Consider the following 20,846-nt stretch of genomic DNA (forward strand, 5'->3'; position numbering starts at 1 on the left):
CTCAGCCTCCTGAGTAGCTGAGACTACAGGCACGTGCCACCATGCCTAGCTAATTTTTGTATTTTTAATAGAGACAGGGTTTCACCATGTTGGCCAGGGTGGTCTTGATCTCTTGACCTTGTGATCCACCCGCCTAGGCTTCCCGAAGTGCTGGGATTACAGGCATGAGCCACCGCACCCAGCCATTAATCTATTTTTAAGAATTTTTCTGTCTATGGTTTGAGGAGATGTTGGTTAGTAACTTTCTTTTCTTAGAAGGTCTTTGGAACTTTTGATAGCTTGTTATTAGAGTTACACTGCCTTCATAGCATAAATTAAGGAGTGTTTCCTTCTTTTCTATTTTCTAAAATAGTTTCCATGTGATTGATTTTGTTTCTTATTTAAATGTTTGATAGAATTCGCCAGTAAAACCATCTGGGGCTAGGATGTTCTTTGTGGAAAGATTTTGTATTGTGAATTTAATTTTTTTAATAGACAAAGAGTTATTAAAATTTTCTAATTTTTGTCAATTTTAGCAAGCTGTATTTTTAAAGAAAGTTGTACATTTGTTTTAAATTGGGGAATTAGTGGAATAAATTTTTTCGTAGTATTCTTATTGTCCTTTTAAAATCTGAAACATCTGTATGATATCTTTTCTTCCATTCTTGATATGAGTAATTTGTGTTTCTTTCTTTCTTCATCTGTTTTGCCAGACATTTATTATTTTATCAATATCTTCAAAGAATAAACTTTTTGCTTTATTAGCTTTCTCTATTGTTTGTTCATTACTTATTTCATTTATTTTTGCTCTCCTACTGAATGGAGGATTCCTTTGTCTTAATTTATTATGCATACCACACTGAATGAGTTTACTAAATCACTGTTTTTTCTGTCTGGTGCAAATCACACCTGAGTTTGGCATACTAAATTCTTTTTTTTTTTTTTTTTTTTTTTTGAAACGGAGTCTCTCTCTGTCACCAGGCTGGAGTGCAGTGGCATGATCTTGGCTCACTGCAACCTCTACCTTCTCTGTTCAAGCGATTCTCCTGCCTCAGCCTCCCAAGTAGTTGGGACTACAGGTGCTCATCACCACGCCCAGGTAATTTTTGTATTTTTCGTAGAGACAGGGTTTCACCATGTTGGCCAGGATGCTCTTGATTGCTTGGCCTTGTGATCCGCTCCCTTGGCCTCCCAAAGTGCTGGGATTACAGGCATGAGCCACCATGCCTGGCCTTTTTTTTTTTTTCCTTTGGTTTAGGACATAAGGAAGCACTGTGGTATAGCAGAAAGTCCTCTGATCTTGGATACAGCATTTCAAAACTATCACTCAACTTCTTTATCCTCAATTTTCTTGTGTGTAAAATAGTGATAATAATAATTGCATATAACTTGTGTGAAGTGTTTGGAACATAGTAATCATTCTCTGATGGTTAACCTCAGGAGTCATAGCAGCTCCTCACTGTCTATGTAGCTCATTGACCAGTATCTATTATTTAACACATAACCTGATTATAAATATTTCAGGTATGTATCATCTGTGATGGGAATAATTCCAAAGAGGGAACATTTCCCAAAGGTATTTATAAATAGCCTCTAGTCCTTACCCTTTTCTAAATGTTATCTGAAGGACACTAAAGGAAATCAGATTGAGTTCAAATAAATATCAGTCTATAGTTCAAAATTAAATTGTCTTTTAGTTTAATTTTTGTGAAAATCTATTGTCTCAGGAAAACTCTGCTGTAAGCCAAGTCAGTTAACATTTCGTCCCCAAATTGCATGACATGAAACAATAACACTAGTTTAACTCAATTGTGGTTCAGCACTTTAGGTTAAGCTCAGCTAGGTGTTCTGTTGATCCAAGTTGGTTCACTCTTGGTTTTCAACCAGCAGTTGATCAACTAAGTAGATCTGCTTCTGAGTTTGGATGGCTATTGATTAGAAAAATGAGAGAAACTGTGTTACTTGTCTCTCACCTTCTAACAGGATAACTCAGGCTTGTTCATGTGGTGGCTCCAGGTTCCAAGAGTAGCAAGAGAGCAAGCTCCAATATGGAAGTTCTTTCCAAGCCTCTGCTTGTGTCACATTTGCTCATGTCCCACTGGTGAAAGTGAGTCACTGGGACAATCCTGATTTAAAGGGGGTGGAGAATAGGTCCCACCATTTGATAGGAGTCAGCAGCAAAGAATTATGGTCATTTTGGTCATCTGCCACACTGGCTCTGGGCTCTGGATGTAGTGGGAGAAATATGAGGCCAAGAGGGATGTGTTTCTCGTCAGTATCTCCAGGATGTTAACAAAGGCATGCCTTGCATCCGAAGGACGGTTGGGACAACTCCTGTGTCGCCGTCCAGCTAGTGCTTTAATCTGTGAAGAGCTTTCTTGGCAAATCAACAAATACATTCTGCTTAGAGATTGCTAGAAAAATATTTGATTCTCCAGATAGCCGAAATATAAACTTTTCTTTGTTATCTTTACCCTGTTCTTCTTCCTCTTTCCCCCAATCATCCTACTTCCTAACTCATTTGATGTCTTTTACAAAAGCCTGCCACTGACTTTCCTAGCTTTCATCCCTGTGAATGATGAGGAAATGTGCCAAATACCTGCTGATTTATCTGAAATGGGGCGTAAGGCTCATAAACTCAAAAATAAGATAAAAGAGAGCTGACAGTCCAGGCTAAATTCTAAAATCCAATTTCAGATTCTTCCCAGTTGATCTCACAGAATATATGCAAGTGCACATACTTGAATACACACCACACCTCTGCCCATGATCACCTTTGAACAGTCATAAACAAAAATATACACAGATTGACTTCAGTAAAGATGCTGTATAGGATGGGAGGACTTGCAGGACGGAAGTAAAGAGAGAAGATATGTTCTCTAGTACTCCAGCATCTCACAGAGACACTGTGATAGCTCTCTTGTTAGCTTACATGCTTGCTCTCCCAGTATTTCTCTTCAATATTATCTCATCAGAAGCAGTTGTATCAGTTAGCTATTGATATGTCACAAACCACCACAAAACCCAATCACTTGAAACAAAAACCATTTGCTATGTATCATGAGTCTACGTGTTGGATAGGCAGTTCTATTTATCTGATCCAGACTCAGCTAAGCTTCTTTGGGCTCACTCATGAATTTGCTATCAGCTGCAGAACAGAAGTGGACTGACTAGTCTAGGATGGTCTTAGCTGTGGAAACTTGGCCTTCCTCTGTGTCTCTCACATTCCTACAGCAAGTTAGCTCAGGGCTATCTCGTGTTTATGGCAAAGAAACAAGAATGGCAAGAAAGCAAACAGCAATTCACAAGTGCAAGTGTTTCTTAAGATTCTGCTTGCACCTTGTTTGCTAAGCCCCATTGGCCAAAGCGAGTCACACAGCTGAGCACAGAGAGAAAGGGCCAGTCAGAACCTCTTACCCAAAATGGTTGTAGTAAAAACTGGAAAATCAATCCAATTAATTTACCATTCCAGTTGTGCAACATTATGGAAATTTTAAAAATATTCATATAATTGTTTGTCACATTATTATTATTATGAGACAGGGTCTTGCTTAGTTTCCCAGGCTGGAGTGCAGCGGCACCGTCATAGCTCACTGTAACCTCAAACACCTAGGCTTAAGTGATCCTCCCACCACAGCCTCCCCAGTAGCTAGGTTGTTTGTCACATTATTGAATGATCCACAGTCTAATTCTTACCCTTGATGGTGTAATGCATTCCTAGTGATAATTTCTTTTAATCTTTTATGTCAGTGTGTCTTCCTGAGACTCCAGTCAGCCTGGATTTGTCTGCAGGCCCAGGAAGGGGGGTAGTGCAGTGGCCAGTTTTTAGTATTCCCTTGTGGATATATGCGTCCTGGCTTGGGGTTAGCCCTGTGTCTTTTCTCCTTTAACTTTATGCCAGGATACAACTCAGAAGATTTACTCATTGAAGAGACTCTCACTTTTGAGCAGCAGAACTGGGCCTCCTTACTCACAGACTCTCCCAGGCAGCCTAGGACTCCCGCTCTCGGGCCTCCAGGTTTTTTATGTGGATAATAGAAAGAATCAGCTCTCACTAGGAGCTTGAGGTATATGTATATGTAGCAGGGGAGGACTGGGGAACATTAGCTTGAATATAGGACACTGTGCTAAATGTCTAAGAGTGAGACACTGGCTAGAATCCACCCTCTTAGCCATTTCTCCAACTTATTGCTGTCTAAAAGATATAACCTTGTCATCAAGAATGGATAAAACAAGAAGGAATTAGATTAAATGGTAAAAATTATCTTGCAGTAAAAACTAAACAGCACTTACTGCTAAAATGTATCATATTAGAATAGTGGAGGTCTCTTTTTGAATAGTTTGAGGATCTAGAGACCTAGCCCTCTGTCTAGGTTGAGCTTGCTACAAGGGGTCGTTAGACAAAGGGGAAGTTCTGCTCAGACCTTCTGAATTATGTATGCTGAGAATGACCTTTTACCATCCCTAGCAGCTTCCACCTCCAGTAGCTGTTCTGCTCACCAACCACTGCTTCTGACCTTTCCTAGACTCTGAGACAACGCTAGAGTGACTTTCCCTCCTTGTTCCAGAGTACACAGAGGCTCCAGGGTGCATGTCCAGCCCTCACACCAACCGCGCAGCAGCTGAGAGCCTCACACCCATCAGCTTGCCTGTGGAGTGAGGTCACAAGATATTTCAGTCCTATGAAAAAGGTGTGAACCCCAGCTAAAGGGGAGGAAGTGTTTTGAGAGCTCAGGTCCCAAGGTGAGATAGGACTGCAAAGTGTTTTGTTTTGTTTTTTTTTTTTTTGAGACGGAGTCTTGCTCTGTAGCCCAGGCTGGAGTGCAGTGCCGCGATCTCGGCTCACTGCAAGCTCCGCCTCCCGGGTTCACACTATTCTCCTGCCTCAGCCTCCGGAGTAGCTGGGACTACAGGCGCCCGCCACCACGCCCGGCTAATTTTTTTGTATTTTTAGTAGAGACGAGATTTACACTCTGTTAGCCTCATGATCCGCCCGCCTTGGCCTCCCAAAGTGCTAGGATTACAGGCGTGAGCCACCGCGCCTGGCCGATTTTTTTTCTCTTCCTTTAACATTAAGAGCATAAAAAAGGCCGGGCGCGGTGGCTCAAGCCTGTAATCCCAGCACTTTGGGAGGCCGAGGCGGGCGGATCAAGAGGTCAGGAGATCGAGACCACGGTGAAACCCCGTCTCTACTAAAAATACAAAAAATTAGCTGGGTGCGGTGGCGGGCGCCTGTAGTCCCAGCTACTCAGGAGGCTGAGGCAGGAGAATGGCGTGAACCCGGGAGGCAGAGCTTGCAGTGAGCCGAGATTGCGCCATTGCACTCCAGCCTGGGCAACAGAGCGAGACTCCATCTCAAGAAAAAGAAAAAAAAAGCATAAAAAAGTTGTCCTATTACTTCAAGAAAACCATTTCCTTTGGAAAATATTAAAGTCTTTAACTTATCTTCACTTTAAAAATAAATGCATTTCGAAATACGCTGAGAATCCAAACATATCTTTTTCATCTTCTTACGTCATGGGCATTGGGAAATACTTAACAGCAGATGGAATAGTATTTTTAAATGCCAAAAGAAAATAACCATCAGCCTGGAATTCAATATTAAGTAAAAATATCTTTCAAAAGTGAGGGAGTAATAACAACTGCAGTCAGTAAACCTCCGTCAATGAGACAGACACCTGGAGAATCTTCCCTACATTGCCAGCACATTGACTTGGAATGGAGCAGGAAAGGGACAGCTGTGGCATTGCTTCCTAGCACTAAGGAAACCAGGGGGTACTTTCTCACCGGGTCATTATCTCTGAAACTGAGGGCAGCTCTGAAGTCCAAATCCAGAGTGGCCCAGGTGTGGAAGAAGGAAAGGGAAGTCTTCAAATGGCTAGGGCCATCTTTCTATGGAGCGGTAGGCTGGAAGCTAATGATCGCTCCTGAAATGATGATGTTTGAGTTGAGCCAGGACAGCCTTGTACAGCCAGGACTACTGTACAGGTGATGGAAACATTTATCAGGAGGCTAGAAAATAAGCTTCTAGCACTCCTTTACCTCAAGGTTCTTGCATTCTGCTTTTGGCTTCGAAAGATAAGAGGTGGGAGTTGAATGGGAAACTGGCCTGCAGGCGATCTGGTTCCCATGCTCAGCCTTTGCTTTGAAAACCTCAAGTAGAACTAACAAAGTTTCACTCTTACACAGCCTTGAATAAACTCACTCCTCGTCATTCTCCTAGTCTCTTCTTCTCTTGTTCTTTTCAGGCTCCTCTGCTTGGTTCTCCAACTAAATTACCACTCCTTGCCCCTCCCTAAACTTTTCCCAGGCAGAATACCATCCTTGAGAAATGGCTATTCTACCTTTTTCTTCAAGGATCTGGCCTCTCATTTTTTTCAGAAGCTTTTAAGAAGAGCCCTTTTCCATAAAGTCTTTTTCCTAAGCCAATAAGACAATAAAAGGTAATAATTTCTCCCTGTTCTTCCCTGTCTAAATGTATCATAATACTCCTCCCTTACTGCTTCATCCCATCAAAACGTACACCATTGATTTCAACAAAATGTAAAAAATTCACTTTGCCTATTTGTGTATATATTTCACTTGAGTTACACCAATGTCTGTCCTTTACATGCTGATATTTTAGGACCCTAGAGGCTTTTGGGATCATCTGACCTCAAGAGAAAATTATTCATCAGAACAATCTAGATGAATCTACCCTGGACAGCTTTGGGGGCTGCCACAGTGAGATAATTTTTTTGTTCTCATGTGAACCCTGCTTACGAATTCATTCACATAATTGCTGCTGCCATCTACCTGGCACTTTGCTGGTCTTAACTATATAGTCACCTGTTGTCTCACAGGTAATCAGACTTAGATTAGAAACAATGATAACCAAGGCCCATTTGCCCCAGGCAAAAGGCTGGCGGCAGGAGGCCTTAAAGAGATTTAACAGGCTCTGTGTTTTATTTCATCATGTATTCTATCTAGTATTTTAATGGGAATTTATGTGGTGTGGATATGGGATGGGGATGGAGGAGGTTATTAAGACGAGTGATGATGGACAGAAGGAAGTAACTGACTAGCTTCGTCTAAAGATTCGTCTGCTTCCCCATGCTCCGCCCTGCAGAAGATAATAGCCATCTGTTCTGCAAGTCCACTGGGGAATGAGCACGGCAACACTGGTTAATAATGTGGCAAAGGAGAGTCAGGGTACACAATGAATTTCACAACTGACAAGTTCCTCGGACACTGAGACCATTGACCGAGTGCTCTGAGAGTGGGGTGACATGCCCTTCTCTGGAGGCCATCAGACACATCTGTCTGGCAGGATATAAATGTGGTGCTACCCAGAGGGAGAAGAATGGACAAATGGATGCTGGGTTCATGCATTCCAGCCTGGAGATGTTTATTTTAAACGTCATTCCTATCCTGAGAAGGAGGTCTAGAAGTTGCTCCACCAAGGTTTTGAAGATGTCTTTCTCTTTTCTCTTAATTCTCCTGAAAAGAGAAAAGTAAAAGAACTTCTCAGGGAAGAAAGTATGATTTCTTTACACACAAGTTCATGTGGCTCCTACCGCAGCTATTCACACACGCACACACACACACACACACCCCGTGGACCTAAAGACATAAACATTTACACTGGAAAGAAACAAGTCATGGCCCTTTCCTCTCACAAAATGTGTGTAGCATGGGGACTTTTTATTTTTCTCTTGACACACTTTAATGATAATCTAATAAAATAAGTCTAAAGAGATTTAAATCAGAATCGTGAACTAGAATGACTTGAAAGCATCTTGAAAATCATGTGGTGGATAAGGAAACTGAGTCACAGAGAAGTAGGATAAACTCAGGGTTACCAGAATGACCCAAGGCAGATGAGAAGGCATTAATAATAAATAAAACATGGAGAGGAGTAGAGAACTCTTCAATCCCCTAGGAAGAGGGTTAAAATGCTGCCTTTAAGGCAATAAAAAGGAGAAATTTTTCCAATGGCTGGCAGTGATGTGCAAAAATCTGGAACATAGTTTTCCAAGCAAAGATACAAGTGGGACACAGAAGGGGCGAGGAAGCAATTGAGTTATATGCCCCTTAAAATTCACAGGTATCCTCTCCCTGGTCAATACACGCTCAAGCATCTGTGTTCCTTTAGAAACTCCTTCAGTTCACAGACTTGTAGATATTTAAACAGTTCATTTGCATCATATGCACATTTAACTCTAAAGCTGGGAGTTAAAGTAACTGTGCTGGATTTACTGAGCAATGGTACACTGTTCTCCAATGAAGAAACTTTCCAAAGGAGTTTCTATGCTAGTTTTACTTTCCACAATTGGGGGACTTTTTTTTTTTTTTTTAACTTTAGGAAAGCAAAAGTTTTATAAGTAAATTTCTGAAACCCTGTGCAAGATGTAACTCTACTTTAATAGCTAAGTTCTCCAACTGGACTGATTGCCAAATAGCCAACACCAATCTGTTCAATATGAAATTAAGACAGTTATTTTGCACTTAAGGAATCTTCTTTGCCAAGCATATTCAAAGGGCTACATGACAAAATTAGTCATTGCAGACTGGTTTTCTGATTTGTATTAGACAAGAATAATCCCCCTGCCTGATGAGGACATCAACCCATTCTTGGGGGTCAGCTGCAGTATGGACAGCTGTGTTACCTGCATACATCCTAGTGTTCTGTCCATGGCACCATGGCTGAAGAGTCCAGAGATCCGGCTTCTGGGCCAGAATCAATCATCAACCTTCTGCGTTATTCAGATAAACACTTTACCCAAGTACGCACTTTTCACTATCTAACAAAAATTTCAAAGCATTTTGAAAAAAGTCCTAGCTGATGATTGGACACCCTCTATCAGAGGACTCTTTTATCAAGGTCCATTCAACTTTTGTTTTCTAAGAATCTGGATGATTTCAACTTTGAAAGGCAAAGCAAAACCACTGGTGGGAGAGGCTTCTGGTTAGAGAATAGACTTTGAAATCAGACCTGCCTTTTATCACTTACTAGCAGTGCAACTATGGGTAAGTTTTTTATACCTGCTAAGCATGTTCCTCAAATGTAACTTGGAGTAACTGCATTTTCTCTTCAAAGCTTTGGGGTATGTTTTTACTGAGACCTTCTCTAAAAAGTGCTTGGATAAAGCCTGGCATATTGGAAATGTTCAAAAAATGCCCAATATTTTCCTGATACTTTATTGATTTTCAAACAGATGAGGTATATCATTTCACATGCCCCCAGCTGTTGATTCTCAATATAGCAATCATCTAAAATATGAATTGGATCATCTAAAATATGAATATGAGTCATCTAAAATTGAATTGGATCTTATTGGTCCTTGGCTCAGATCTCTACAGTGATTCTTCATGTCACTCAGAGTAGGAGCCAGACTCTTTACACAGGTTCTTCACCCCATCTCACTCCTTTTACCCCATCCCACACCACCTCCTCTGGTTGAGCATGGCACAGAAGCCAGATCTCCACACTACATCTCCCACTACCCTTCCCTTGGGGTCCCTGCATTCCAGCCACCTTGACCTTGTTGCCTCAAGTCCTTCTCCTGCTGCCTGCAACACTTTCCCCAGGTATCCCCAAGGCCAAGGTCTCCTCAATCTTTTCAGGAATCAATTTAGAAGTTTCATTAACAGCAAGGATATCAACCAGCCCATATAAAGTATTAATAATAAGACCTACCTATCCTAGCACCTTTATCCCTTGCACCCTGCTGTATCTTTCTCCAAATCACTTATCACCATCAAACATATCTTAACTACTTTGTTTTTAGTATCTCCTCAACTTGGAAGTTACTCTATAAGGGTAGTCAGGCCCTTCATTTATTCACTGCAGCATTCCAGCACCTTGAACAATATTCCAGTGTTCTAGGCACTCCGTATCTATTTTTTGAAAGAAGTCATGCATGATTTTTTTTTAATAGAAGCGTGGTTCATCCTTGCCTCAAATCTTATATAGGCTCACGTCCGACTAACTCTGAGTCGAAAGCTTCCACCTCACCACCACCAGCACTGCTGCCCAACACTTGCAGTCGCTCGAAGTACTAGAATCCCAAGAAAAAGAAGGTGGGAGCATGCATACCTGATCTGGCAGCCATGATAGGGAGAGGAAGGTGGTCTTATAGCTGTCACCTAGCCTCATGCTCCTCCATCTCCGTCACCTGTGACTTTGTCATTATTTGCCTAGTTCACTACACCAGACTCTTCATTGCCCTACTAAGCCATGTGTCCTTGCTGCAGTCGACACTGGGTGTGGCTTTCTGATTGTTTTCATCATCTCATTCCTCCATCTGAGACAGCTCCTCCCGGATGCTTGCAGCTTCAGTCCAGGACTTCAAGCTGTGTTCATGAACTCCTCTATCTCGTTTCTCTTTCCTGTGCAGAGTCTGCTCCTGCGTGCTACAGCCTCAGTCCTGATTCAGGCCCCTTCCTGACTTCTACGTGTGCTCAGTGCATCCTTGCCTCCATGACTTTGTTCCTTCTGTTCTTCCAGAATGTTTTCTGTCTTCCTTCTGCCAATCCAAATCCACTCTAGATCTCAAGGCCAAACTCAAATCACACATCATCCAGAGAGAGTCTGCCCAGCAATTACTTCATGCTGTATTTATATGTTCTTGCTGTTAACAACTTCTCTACTCAAAGTCACCTACATAGTTCAGCCTGTAGCTAGTCTCTATCATACAGTAACAGTAATAACTGAACAACAACTGCCATTTATTCAGCTCTTATTGTGTTCCAAACATACATATTTTTATTTCAGTACCCATATTAATCTTGCAAGGTAAGAATCATCATCCCCATTTTGTAGTTTAAAAAAACTAAAGCTCATATAGGTTAAGTAGCTTGTCCCAAAACAGTAAATAATAGAGCCAAGATTCAGTTCCAATGTACCAGACTATGCCATGCACTCTTTTTTCTCTCTCATATACATGGTAAACTCCCTGGACATTTAGCATAGCATAGCATAGCATTCAGCAGGTACTCAATAAATACTGGCTGGCTGTTTGGGCAACAAGGAGGATACACCTTAATTCAAATGTGCCTTGATGAAACCTTATCTTGCAGGAATGGTGAATAAGGGAATAAAATGCTTGCCGTGCCCTCTTCTTCCCTTTTCCTCTCTTCAGTGGAGATAATGAGAGCTGAACAATGAGCTCAGGGCCTTAAAGAAGGCGGTATGTTCTCCAGGCTCAACTGTGTCCTTTCAAAGAGCTAGGCTCTGCACCTGCCCTGCTCTCACCATCCCCAGCAGCCAAGCTGCATCACTGCCACTTTAGGTAGCCCTGGCTCACTGAAGGTACCAGTAACATACTCTGGGCTCCAGGATGAGAGGCCCAAGACATATATATGACCAAAAGGAGAGCAGGACAGACCATGCCAGAGCTTCCCTTCCCTGGTAGGCTTTAACCCCAGGTCTGAGGCTGGGCACATGTTGCTCCTTTTCTTCTATCTACTGTATGCAAGAGACTTCACACACACCATCTCTTTTCAAAATCCTCACAGCCCCACCTGAGCCCAGGGGCTCATCTTCAAAATGCCAATATTATGTAGTGTCCCACCCAAAGTCACTAGACATTAGGGAAAATTCTAACGTGGGGCTGTCTCCACAGTCCATGGGCTTTCTATGAAGCCAGACCATCTGCTTATAGCAGAAGCCATGAGAGCCAGGTTCTTTATTCTAGCTCAGGACTCTCTTCATCCTGGGAGTCCTCAGTGTTTCCCTCTATAAAATGCCTATGCAAAACCCACTGCCTTGCACCTCCAGTCCCTGCCTGCTTCATAGGTTACTTCTGGAACTTGTATATCATAATATGCAAATGCACCAAGCACCTGATGAGAACAAGAGAGGAGAAAATGGTTGCTAACTTTCTGTTTGTGTATCTACATGTTTGCGTCTTACTCCCTCAACTACCCTAGGATTGTTGATGTAGGGACCATCATGCACCCACTTTTCGTAACTACTCCCCCATCCTCACCCCAAGTCCCAGGCAGCTTGAGGAATACAGAAAGTGCTCAAGGGATATTGACAGTATAGATGCTCCAAATATGGTGGTATGGTAGATCTTTTAGACCAACCCTTTTTCCATGGAAAGCAAAGCTCAAACAGGCACAGGGCTGTGAGGCTGGCATCAGAGCCCTTGGCTGCTGTTTCATAGCACAGGATTCTGTGTGCCATCAGATTGGTCTGTACAGAGTTTTCCAGACAACAAAAGCCAAGGGGTACAGGGGTGCAGCCAGTTTTAGCTGTGGGCTGGTTTCTTGCTCTGGGCTAGCAGATCTTTCATTTTGTAGACTTTTATAATTTTTCCTACTATGTTTACGTTTTGTGAAATAGTACCAGGTAAGATGTCGAAGGAATATTGATAAGGAAACCTAGTAAAACAAGATACCCTGATCTTTTCAGTGTTAAATCCCAATGTATCTTGGCAGGAGAGAGAACTTGAAAGTTAAGACAAATTAGGGTCTGACATGATGATAATCATGCTTCAAACACAGAGTATAAGGCATTTTTACATGACTTTGTTGTTGCTCCTTTCCATAACCCTGTAAGCCAGGTAAGGCATAGATTATCTCCATTTTACAGATAAATATCCAAGGGCCTAAACAGTCATACATTCACCTAACCATGGCAAAACCTCTGCCCTGATCTCCAGCCTGGGCAGTCAGGCAGGGGATGGGGAGGAGAAGCCCCTACTTCCCCGGGAGAAGGAGATCAGGCTGCAGGGTGGAGAACAGGTCAGGGAAGGTGAGTGGGATGGAGCTGCAGTTTCAGAGCTGCTGGCCAGGCAGGACCCCTCCTCCTCCTCTTCCATGCCCGTACCCCAGGACCTCTTTGTCCCATTGCACTTGCTTGCTTTGAGCTCAGCACGGAAGGCCCTGCCTGCTTCCAAGTTGGCTGTTTACTGGTGGGAACTGGGTGCCAGAGTTTTCTGCTGGTGGCTGCTCTTTCCCGGATTCTCCTGTGGTATCATATTTTCTCAGCTTGTTCTTAAACTCATCTTACTGACCCTCCCCGTACTCGCTGACCCTTTCTCAGGTCACCAAAAGTGAGTTCGCTGAGGACTCTAAAATCGCCATGCCTGTGTATCTCTCTAGAGAGGAAAGCTTTTCCTCCCCTGGAAAAGAGACTCAGCTCAGTCCCTCCAGCCCCTTTTCTAACCCCTCTCTCTACCCCAATGCTTAGATATGGAATCTTACTGAAATTCACCATACCTTGAGATCCCAGTTCCATAATCACATGAGCTTTGTAGGTTAGGTCTACATCCCACACCTACCTCCATTTTATAGCTCAAGGATATAGAGGGATTCCTGCCCAAGCTCTAATGGCCAGTTAATGGTACATCTAGTTGAGAACTCCACATTTACAGGTTCATCTCATTCCATTTGCCAGTTACCATGCTTTTGCGCTCCCCATGCCACCCTCTTCCTGAAGACCCCCAGTGTGTCCTGGGCGTAATATTCCAATGCGTTTGCAGGTTTCCTGCTCTGCCTGGATTACCCTTCCCCCATCTTTCTCATATAAAATTTCTGTTTAAAAATTAGTCTTGAGTCACAGCTTCTCTGAAGCCTCCATCTACAGAGTGAATTAGATAAACTTCTCTCATTTTTTAGTGTATTTTTTGTTGTTGTTACAGATACAACAGTTTACCATACTGCAGTTTGGGGAGCCTTGCCTTGTTTTTCTCAGTAGATTGTAAGCACCTTGAAGGCAGAGTTTGCATCTCATCTATTCCTCTCTTATATCCCTTGACTCTGTCTAGGTCAAGGTTGTGCTCCTGTTAGGACCTCCATATATGATGCTACCTGAGCAGCTGGCAGGGGATAGCAGGGAGACTGCACATCAGAGAATTCAGGAGACTATCCATCGAAGGAAGTAAAGTCTCTCATACCAAAGACTCACCACTATCCCATGAAGAATACCCTATTAACCACCAGCCTTAGAAGTTAACACACAAAAACTACAAATGACATACAGGGATATTATTCCAGTATGGTTTCTATCAATTAAGATATTTAGTAATGCCTGTTTGTCATAATATAAATATGTTGATTTTGTATAATAACGAGCTAATATTTATTGGGCTCATTTTGAGCAATTTGTAGGTGTTATTTTATTGAATTCTTGGAACTGCTTTGCAAGGCGAAAATTACCATTGTTATTTTACAAATAAAGAGACTGTGGCTCAGAAAATACAAGCAACTTATAAAAGAGAAATATCTGGACCACAAAGAGTCAACTCATAGCTTTATCTAAGGCTCCAGGGCTCTGAGTGAGTAGATCAGGTTAACAGCTCCCTTTACCATCTGCTGCCTAAGTAAGGCTGATTTCCGTTTTCAATGTAATGTTCTTCTATGTGCAGCATGCTTATAGCATTTTGTTTAATTATGTATTATTCCCAAATGGAGATGAAATTTATGGATTATAAAAGTAGCACATGTTCACTGTAAAATATTCAACAATATGGAAAAGAATAAAGTAGACTGCTGTACAATTATTTCAGCACCTTGAGATATCCATTGTGAATATTGTGGTAGGTGTCCATTCAGAAGTTTTTCTGTGCATATACATATATATATACATACATTTTCCTTAAGTGGAGATATGGCATACATGTTTTGTAACTTTCTCTTTATGTCCTTAATATATGGTAGCCATATTTCCATTGTTAAGGCATTTAGATTCATATCTTTTTTTTTTTTTTTTTTTTTTGGCAGAGTCTCACTCTGTCGCCCAGGCTGGAGTGCAGTGGCATGATCTCGGCTCACTGCAACCTCCGCCTCCCGGGTTCAAGTGATTCTCCTCCCTCAGCCTCCTGAGTAGCTGGGACTACAGGCGCATGCATGCCACCATGCCCGGCTAATTTTTTGTATTTTTAATAGGGATGGGGTTTCACCGTGTTAGCCAGGATGGTCTCGACCTCCTGACATCGTGATCCACCCACCTCAGCCTCTCAAAGTGTTAGGATTACAGGCGTGAGCCACCGCACCCGGCCCTAGACTCATATCATTTTTAATAGGTGGTAGGATTCCAATAAATGGATATACCATAACGAGACATATGTGTTGTTTCCCATGTGTTGTTATTATAAACAATGCTATGATGGAAAATTATGAAAGTTCATCTTTTCCATTTTGGCCAGGCTATGAGGTAACCACGAAAGCCTATGTTTTAATTTGTATTTATTTGATCACTAGCAAGGATGAACATTTGTTTGTAAGTTCACTGACGTAATATAGTATTTCTTTCATGAATTACCTCTTTTAATTTCTGTAATTTTTTCTTATTTGGGTGTCTCCCATTTTCTTCTTTGTTTCTAGGAGCTACTTAAATAATACAGTTGGCTCCGTCCTCATATATGTTGCAAAACATGGATACAAGTAACCTCAGAGATTGTCTAGTTTAATCCTCCCATTTTATGAGTTATTAAACTGTCTAGAGAAAGGAGGTGACTCACCAAGGTGTCTTGGTTATATCCCTGATTTCTTCAGTGACTCATTAAGATTTATTGACCACTGCTATTTCTAATATACTACCCTCCTTCTTCTCATAAAGCAAAATATACTTTGAATTCACCAGGAATTGCTATTATAGAGACCATCCTGTGGAGAATGAAAAATAACACTTTACGTATTTTTGTCTTCTCTGTCTTACGGCTTTTTCCACCCAAGGATTCTTTTTACTAGCCGGCAGAGGAAGGAAGCTCTGGGGAGGAGATAGCTTTACAAACAGTGCTATAGATGTTCTTCTATTTAGAGAAAGGGAACTAGACATGTAGCAACCCTCAGTGGTCTTTGCAAGCCTGATGAAAACTTCTTGGGCTTCACAATTATTTTAATTAACTAAATTATTTTAATTAACTAAAATTTGTTATAACATTTTTCGTATGGTTGTGTGGAGGGTTTCTTGGGTGCTCTTTTTTTGTATTGATTGAGAGCTACTCTATAAAGTTGCTAATAGGCCAGGCGAGGTGGCTCACGCCTGTAATCCCAACACTTTGGGAGGCTGAGGCAGGTCACGAGATCGAGACCATCCTAGCTAACACGGTGAAACCCCGTCTCTACTAAAAATACAAAAAATTAGTCAGGTATGGTGGTACGCGCCTGTAGTCTCAGCTACTCCTGAGGCTGAGGCAGGAGAATCTCTTGAACCCGGGAGGCAGAGGTTGCAGTGAGCCAAGATCATGCCACTGCACTTCAGCCTGGGCAACAGAGAGAGTCTTTGTCTCAAAAAAAAAAAAAAAAAAAAGAAGAAGAAGAAGAAGAAAAGAAAGTTGCTAATAGCTCAGTGCCTCTCCACTGGGAGGATATTTGAAGGCTGCTATCTTGATCTGATGCATACTGCAACTGTCTGTCATGCCTTTCCAAACTGGAATTGCATTTGCTTCCCCCTTTGTTGCAGGGAGGCGAATGGCAAAACCCAAAATAAGGAATGATGACAAACAGTATGTACACTTGCCTCTCAGTTTTTTTGGGTAGACTTCTTATGCTTCATTTATTCTGGAGAAAAATATTATTAGTACAAGAGCTGGGAAGCGGAACTGAGTTGAGGAAGCTATAATAAAGGTCAATTGGAAGAGAAAATAAGGAAGTGGGGGTAAGGAAGCCATCAAAGTGCATCAGTCGCTAATAGATGATTCCGTACTTCCTTTCTTAGGAAAGATTGGGGCATGTGGAAAACTGCTTGTCCATTTGTGCACTGCAGAAAGGGAGGGGGAGGAGACCCAGACTCCCTAAAAGGGGAAAAAACATCAGGGGAGAAGTGAAGCAGGTGTTTCCTGCTGCCTGTGCCTCAGAGGAAAGCTTGAAGTCCTGGGAGGGGGTTTTCCACAGCGGCACAAATCAGGGGAAGCCATATTTTTCCAGCAGCCTAATTCAGAGGTCAGACACGTCAGCCATCACCTCTCATGTTCATCTCTCTTTCTCTTGCTCTCTCTCTCTTTCTCTCTGTCTTTTCTCTCTGTCTCTTTTCTCTCTCTTTCTCTCTCTCCCCTCCTAGGCTCAAAGATCTGAAAAACTAGTAAAAAGTTTATACAGAGGTAGCGTATAGACAATTTCTTTCAGTTTCTCTCTACCCTCCTTTTTCAGGTTATCTGCTTTTTTTGTTTACTTGTCCATGTCAATCAATCTTTATTTTATTTTTCTCGTTGTACTTAATGGGAGTGTTCATATTAATGCCTAGCATGTGCCTTTCTTCATTTAAAATAAAAAGGAAAACAAAAGATAAAGTGAAATATCCAGCAGTATATTATCTTGAACTTGCACAATGTGACACTAAAAGGTACTGGGTCATTTAGCTCTGCTCCTCTACAGAATTAGTTATAAAACCAAGACATTTATGGAAAGCAATTTTTAATGATATATTGATATGTTAGCTATGTCTTTTAAAATTACTCTCTGTCTGTCACCCCTTCTCCTTTTTCTCTCCCTCTAACAGTAAAGTATCCAGGAAAATAACAGTAAAATTGGTGTGTGTATGTACGTGTGTGTATGTGTGTGCTCACATGCACATCATGTGAAAACATTTGAAAACAACTCAATGATTTAAAAATATATAGTTGTCTATTTTAGATTAAGTCAGAGTAAAAAGAGAAAAAAGGGAAGCAGGAGGATGAAGGGAATGAGGAAAAGAGAAAACGAGAGGTAGAAAAGAGAGAGGAGAAAGGAAGGAGATGAGTTGGGGCACCCAAATACGAAGAGAAATCGCCATATATCATCCAGATGTTTTGTCTACAGCAGACCAAACATCAGGCTTTCGGGAAACATTTGGAAGACACAATGCTCCTTTCACTACACAGACAACTGTTGACAGTCCTATCGCCTCCTTCCCTGCGTGTATGTGTCTATCCCTTTCAAGCCTTTTTGTGGTCAAATTATAAAGGCCTGTTTAGTGGGTGGGGTGACGTCACACTGACCACAAAAGCTTATATTTCCTGCTACTAAATACACAGCCCCTGCTGACGAAGGGATCATTACAGAGAGAGCTTGTTCTGCCGAGGTCACCCCAAGTGGGGATGAAGGCACTGGGGCGGGGGCTCGGTTGAGAGAGCAGAGCCATTATTCCCAAGTGTGTCTGCCTGCCTGCTGATCCTCATCTTGCTAGAACCAAAAGATGAAAATAGAAGTCTCTTTGTGCTTCCTCCAGGCCTTTGTCTCTAAGGATGCTGGGGCACACTGGGACACAACATGGTGGGGAAAAAGGAAAAGACAAAAATTCAGGTCTTTGATTCCAGTCTCCTCATTTATAAGCTCAGTGATTTTACCTCTCCGGGTTGAATCCTGAAAATCTCCGTTTTACTAAAGAGAAAAGAACCTCATCCAGGGATCACACGTGAGCATGTATTTTAAAGTGACTGGTTTTAGTTTTGAGGGCAGCTGCTATCTTACAGTGATTTCTTTAGTGTTCTCACTTTCCTTGTGCTGATTACAAACGGTGGTTCTCTCTTCTGAGAGGAGAGAGTAAAGGGTAGGTTTTGTTTTTACGCATTTCTTTCTATTTTATTTATTTATTTTTGCAGAGGTCATGGGTGAACAATTTTTTTAATGAAGGAAAATAAATGAATTAAAGTGGTGACTTGTCCAGTTAAGCCAAAGAAGCCACACCAAGTGTTAGAGGACCACAGAGGAACCAGAGAGGATCTCGGTAAGATCTCACAGGAAGAGTAGCATCTGGGTTGGGTGTAGTGCATAGGAGTTTGGCAGGCAGAGGGTTATGATCATAATTACCATCCCCAGGAACCCCTAAGTATCCCCTGGCATTAAACCAGAGTGGTCTGAGGCCTTATGTTGTAAGTCCTTGGCACTCCAAACCTCAGATGAAACAAAAATTGATGGATGTGCTTTTTGAATAGTTCACTCAATCAGGTTAATTTTGACATTGAAAGAAGCAGAAAACCACTGCTCAGCCAAGATCCTGCAGAACTTTCCTATTCTCCATCCTAAGCCCTTGGCGAAGTAGAACTCAAATTCCCTACATTTTTCTTTCTTTTATTTTTCCCCCCTCTTGTGAGGGATGATTACAAGTAAGGCCTCAAACCCAAAAAGGACTTGGAAACAAGTCCACGTGGTATTCAGTGAAGGAAATCTTTTGCTTTTATCCATGTAATTTAGGTGGTCTGGACAGCCAGTCTGGATACTCTAACTGCTGGCAAGATTCTGAAGGCCAAGGTTGTGTAGGTTGGTTCTCTATATAAACCGAAGAATTGAAAAACTGCCCCGTTCCTTTGGGCCATGTGTGTCCACCAGGCACTTATTGTGTGTGCACTTTCTGCCAGGCCACTGGCTAACTTTAAGGGCCTCCAGTGGGCCTAACGCCATGTGCAGTTCACCTGATCTGAGGCTGTGGCGGGCTGGTGTGGCTCAGTTATTCCCCACGAGCTGCCATCCCCTGGCTTAGACATAAAGCCTTAGCTCCATTAATCATCCTTTTCCTGGAGCATACTAGATGAGCTCCTGGCTGGGAGTAGAACTATCATGTTCATTTCCTAATTTTAAAAAGTGTGTGTTTGCTAACAGCTGGAAGGCAGGCTAGAAAGGCAGCTTCAAAGTCCCACTGTGGGGAAAATAATGCTAAGAAGATCCTGGGGCACTTTCTCTTGAACTCACCTCCCCTGTAGCACTGGGGACTGTCCTAGAAGATGAAGTCTGTGCTGGGGGTAGTGAGGGAGGGCCCAAGGCTTGCAAAGAGGATGGACACTGTCAATTTGGGCTGGGCTTAGCCATTAAAAGTAGATCTCTGAAAACAGAACTGGGGGAGTGAAGATGGAAGTTAAAGTATGCTGTTAAGCTAATGAAAGAGTCAAGAAATAGAGAATATGGAGAAATCGGTGGCCAGAGCCCAGAAAAATAACAATTATAAGACGAAAAAAAATGTCATTTAAAAGGTAGAAGCCAAGGAACTTGATGAAAGCCAAGTCAAATAGCCAAGATATCTTTAACAGACTCAACATAGCTGACACTGAGAAGAACCTAAAAACTGAGGCAATGTTATAAATAGATCAATTCCAGAAAAAGCAAGACTCCTGGGGAGAAGGGTTGGGATGGAACCAGAACCAAAAGGTGAGAGCTCTCATTGTTCCACGAGGGAAGGACAGAGTCTCAGAGCAATGGCTGGGTCAAACGTGACAAAGATAATGGAAGTAAAATGATCAAAGTTAGAAAGGTTCTGACATAGTACAATAACAGAGGCCATGCAATGTAAACATATATCAAAACATCACATTTCAAGCTGGGTGCAGTGGTGCACTCCTGTATTCCCAATTACTCAGGAGGCTGAAGCAGGAGGATTGTTTGAGCCCAGAAATGAAAGTTCAGCCTGGGCAACATAGATCCCATTGAGAGAGAGAGAGAATCACTTTATACCTCATGAATATATAATATATATTTTATTTTTAAAAAGAAAATTTTAAAAAAATGCAGGTCATGGATCCAGAACTCAGAATGTAGGTAAATTAATAAGAAACTAGAAAGAAAAGACCATCTTTCTTAATGATTTCAACTGGCTCTGTAGGAAACCACCCAGGTGTTCATTGTCTCCAAAGAGCTGAACCTTGCCTCAGAAAAATGACCTTCTCCTATCTTTCCTGCTGCAGCAAGAACCTCTGGTTTAACCAATTAGGTAAGTCATTTATATGACACTCAATCTGAATTATTCTGTCTGTCTGTCTGTCTATCAATTTCTCTATCTATCTATCTGTCTATCATCTTTAGGGAAAAAGTATATCCCATGCACAGTTATGATAACAAAGGAGTCATCTTCTATACAATATTAAACATAACTATTGAAAAGTTAAAAACTCAAGCCTTCAGTTTAGGGTTTGATTTTCATGATCCAAAGCAGCATTCTTGACTGATTGTTTTTCCTTGTGTTGATT

At 41.9% G+C, this 20,846-nt stretch overlaps 1 long non-coding RNA gene across 1 annotated transcript in view; it reads left to right on the top strand.

The window, feature by feature from the left end:
- LOC134728758 (uncharacterized) overlaps positions 1-20,571 on the top strand; it is a 478,019-nt gene extending 457,448 nt beyond the window's left edge. Inside the window, exon 4 of the long non-coding RNA XR_010109541.1 lies at positions 20,483-20,571. This is a non-coding gene — a long non-coding RNA (uncharacterized LOC134728758). The remainder of the gene's footprint in view (positions 1-20,482) is intronic.
- Positions 20,572-20,846: the final 275 nt, after the last annotated feature.

The sequence above is a fragment of the Pan paniscus genome, chromosome 13, assembly GCF_029289425.2.
Source record: "Pan paniscus chromosome 13, NHGRI_mPanPan1-v2.0_pri, whole genome shotgun sequence".
Lineage (NCBI taxonomy): Eukaryota > Metazoa > Chordata > Mammalia > Primates > Hominidae > Pan > Pan paniscus.